Source organism: Lycium ferocissimum, unplaced genomic scaffold (genome assembly GCF_029784015.1).
Source record: "Lycium ferocissimum isolate CSIRO_LF1 unplaced genomic scaffold, AGI_CSIRO_Lferr_CH_V1 ctg3503, whole genome shotgun sequence".
NCBI classification, from domain to species: Eukaryota; Viridiplantae; Streptophyta; class Magnoliopsida; order Solanales; family Solanaceae; genus Lycium; species Lycium ferocissimum.
In genome coordinates this window covers 74,087-78,444 of record NW_026725422.1, presented here as the reverse complement: position 1 = coordinate 78,444, position 4,358 = coordinate 74,087, and positions in this window count along the sequence as shown.

Genomic DNA, 4,358 nt, shown 5'->3' with positions numbered 1-4,358 from the left:
ATGAGTCGGGTAGTTTTTCTCGTGTTTCCGCAATTGTCTTGAAGCATTGGCAATAACTTTTCCATGTTGCATCAACACACAACCTATCCCTACACATGAAGCATCATAATAAATAACATAGCCCTCTGATCCCTCTAGAAGTGTTAGGACTAGGTCGAAGTCAATCTATCCTTTAACTCCTGAAAGCTGCATTCGCACGCGTCCGTCCACTGAAATTTAGCTGATTTCTGAGTCAGCTTCATCAGTGGTGCTGAAATGGAAGAAAATCCTTCTACGAATCTTCTATAGTAACCGGCCAACCCCAGAAAGCTACGGACCTCCATAGGCATTATAGGCCTTGGCCAATTCTTCACGGCCTCAATCTTCTGGGTATCTACTCGAATACCGTTAGCTAAAATAATGTGTCCCAGAAAAGTTATAGAATTTAGCCAAAATTCACATTTTGAAAATTTGGCATATAACTCCCGAGCCCGAAGAATTCCAAGAACAGTAAGTAGATGACTCGCATGCTCTGCCTCCGATCGAGAATATACCAGAATATCGTTGATGAACACAATTACAAATAGATCCAAGAAAGGCCTGAATACATTATTCATCAAGTTCGTGAATACCGCTGGGGCATTAGTCAACCCAAATGACACTACCCGAAACTCGTGATGGCCATATCTAATTTTGAAGGCTATTTTTAGGATGTCCTCTTCCTTGACCCTCAATTGGTGGTATCCAGATCATAGATCTATTTTTGGGAACTATTTGGCACCCTGCAACTGATCGAACAAATCATCAATCCTTAGAATAGGGTATTTGTTCTTTATCGTCACCGTGTTCAATTGTCTGTAGTCAATACACATACGTAAGGAACCATGTTTCTTCCTTACGAACAACACAAGCACTCCCTATGGCGATGAACTAGGCCTGATAAACCCTTTTTTAAGTAAATCCTTCAGATGCACCTTTAACTCCTTCAATTCTGCAGGGGCCATTCGATAAGGGGAAATAGATATGGGCTTAGTATCCGGTAACACATCGATAGCAAACTCAATCTCCCGTTCTGGTGGAAGACCTAGAAGCTCTTCTAGAAACACATCTGGAAACTCATTCACTACTGGGACAGGTTGGAGAGTTGGCAATTTGGCTTCTGTGTCTTAAACCTGGACTAAATGATAAATACAACCTTTAGCAATCATCTTTCTCGCTTTGAGATAGGAAATAAACCTACCCCTCGGGGACGCTGTATTACCTTTCCATTCTATAACTGGTTCTCCCGGAAACTGAAATCGGACCATCTTTGTTTTACGATCAACATTAGCGTAACGGGAGGCTAGCCAATCCATACCCATAATAACATCAAAATCAAACATTTCCAACTCATGTAAATCAGCCATAGCATGGCGATTGCAGACTACAACCACACAGTTCCTATGTTATACCCCGTACTTTGTACGTTGGAATATTCTAAGTCGGTTGCGACAAGTTAAGGACAAGGTTGTCAATTTTTTCGATTTTGTTAAAAGTGCATAAGTTGCATATTCATCTTTTCATTGGTATGGAGTGTTAAGGGTAAATTCGGAATATGGAAAATTTGGGGTTAAAAGTGAATTATGGAAAGTTAAGCATTTCATGATAATTTGGGGGCTAGAAATGAAATTTTGGAAACTTGTTATTTCATGAAAATGGCCATATGTGGCCATGTGTAGGGTGTGGGCCATAGGGCCACATGTGCAAATTATATATGTAGAGAAAGATGACTAATTTAATCATCTTCATCATTTTTCATTCTCTAGAAAAATCAAGAAGCTTGGAGAACAACCTAGGGGCCATTCGGCCATGGCAAGAAAAATGAAGACCATGAATAGTGATCCAAAAAAATATTTTCTTCTAGCTTTTCTACTCATTGAAAGGTCCTCGTTAACGTGGAGTGGTTGTGAGAACAAGAAAACCGCTCGTTGTTGTGTTTCACAAAAGCTAGCCGTGGGAGAAGTTGATGGAAAAGGTAAGATTTAATCCTCCTTTACATGTTTTATGGATGTTTTGAACGTGTTATAGTGTATGGACATGGATGGAAAATCATGAAAGGTTGTATGTTGGAAGTTGTGGCCGTGAGTATGTGTTGTTGGTGTAAGCATGATGAACCAATTTTATGTAATGTAATTTGATAGTTGTGGATGTGGTGGAGTGTGGAAATGAATGAAATTCATGAAAATATGGATTATGGTGTTTGGCCGAATAGGTGCATGTGTGTAGAGGTGAAGAGTCAATTTTGTTTAGCATGTTTTGGTTGTTGTTGTTGTGAATTCTATGTGATGAAAATGAAAGTATTGAATGGTTTAAGTTGAAGTTGTGATTGTTGTGAGTTTGGCCGTGTATATGTAGTATTATATAGGGATGAAGAACTAAATTTATTTAGTATGTTTGGATTGTTGTGTTGAGGATTCTATGGTGCTAATGAAAGTTTAAAGGTTTAAAGTGAAGTTATAATTGTTTGCGGCTTGTTATGGAATTTTATGTAGTGTATGGAATTTATGGAAGTAATGGAATATTGATGTAGTTCATGAATTCGGAAGGAAGAAAATGTGTTGTGTTGTTTTCTTGAATCTTGTTAGATGATCTTGGGTTAGTTTTGAATATGCGGGCATTGATGTTGGCTCGAATATATGAAGTTAGATTGAATGTGGGTGGAATGTTGTTGAATTGTGTTGAAAAGAATTACTAATGTTAGAATGCGTTTTGAGTTGGTTATTGATGTTGTTTATATGGTTGTTGGTATTGTTGTTGAAGAATTGGCCGAGTGGAATTCTCGGGGTGTTGAATTTACAGGGGAAATGCTGCCCAAATTTTTGTAAATAAAGTGCGAGCTTAAGATGGGATTCCGAGGTGCCTATGACTAATGTTTGGTGTCTAATGACGTGTTGTAGATTTTGAGAAGCCGAGACTTGAGTTTGGATTAGCTTAGGAAGCAATCAAGGTATGTAAAGCTTACCTTTCCTTCTTTTGGCATGTCTTAGCTATGGCTAGGTTGTGATATGTTATGAGCTTCGGGGGTAATTCTGTCCTTAAGAATCCGAGTACGTCTATGAGTCGTATTTGCTTTTGATGTTGGCATCCTTATATGGTCAAGCTATGGTTTATATGCCTTTGTATGATTGATTTTTCAAAAGTTGCATAAAAGTTTGGTTTTTTTTAAAAAGAGTTTTGTTTCTAAATGATTCCGAAAACTACGAAAGTCCGTAACTTTCACAGACAGAACCGGATCGCTTCGATATGCTCAAAAATGGTTCTATGACGTATGATGACTTAAATTTTTTTATGGCCGGGCCCGACTTGAGTCGACACCCTTCCGTGGGCCCCGCGACTTGTCTTATGTACTTCTGACGATTTTTGAAAGGATATGATATGACTATTATTCCGGTTTCAAGTACGATCAGTTTACTTATCTTTTGAGTTTGTAATAATGATTCGGTAACATATGATGACTATGATTTTCGTAGGCGGGCCCGGATGGGGCGACGCTCGTCCGCGGTCCCGCGATCTTCTTCTGTACAATTCTGATGGCTTTTGAAAGAATTCAATATGACTACCTTTCCGACCCCCGAGTATGATTATATATTTGTCTGTTGAGTCTGAAATAATGATTCGTATACCTATGATTCCGATACGTAACTATGGTTTCTGAAGTTCGATTTGATATGTTCCCGAGTGACATTCGGAAGAAAGTCTGTTTGACCTTTGTTTGGCTTATAAACAACAGTCGGTTTGATTACTCTATTGAGTTTTTGTGAATGTTTAGCATTGTATATGATTTCCTATGATTCTGCTCGTGCATTCTGTTATTACTTCCTTCGCCGGATCCCGGGCCGGTTATTATCGTGCGCACAATCTGAAGTATGATCTGATTCCGAAGTATGATGTGATTCCGGTATGTGATATATGATATTGCCCGCTGGACATTTGACCGCGGGCTGCGACATTGACCGCTGGACTTTTGACCGCGGGATGTCAGATTTCGGAGATATGAAAACCGCTGGATATTTTGATCACGGTATGTGACATTGACCGCTGGATATTTTGACCGCGGGATGTCAGATTTCGGAGATATGAAATCTTCTGGGGTATGAGGCGTTATGGCGCCCGAGGCAGGAGGGGCGACCATGTTCTGTCCGCCGGGTCCCATTGTGGACCGTATATGTTATGTGATATGGTATGCGATGATTTGATGATATGATAATCTGATATGATATGATATATGATGATATGATGTGATATATGATTATTATATTATATATGGATCGGGCCGTACGTTATATTATATATATGGATCGGCATTATCGTATTATTTATGGATCGGGTCGTACGTTCCT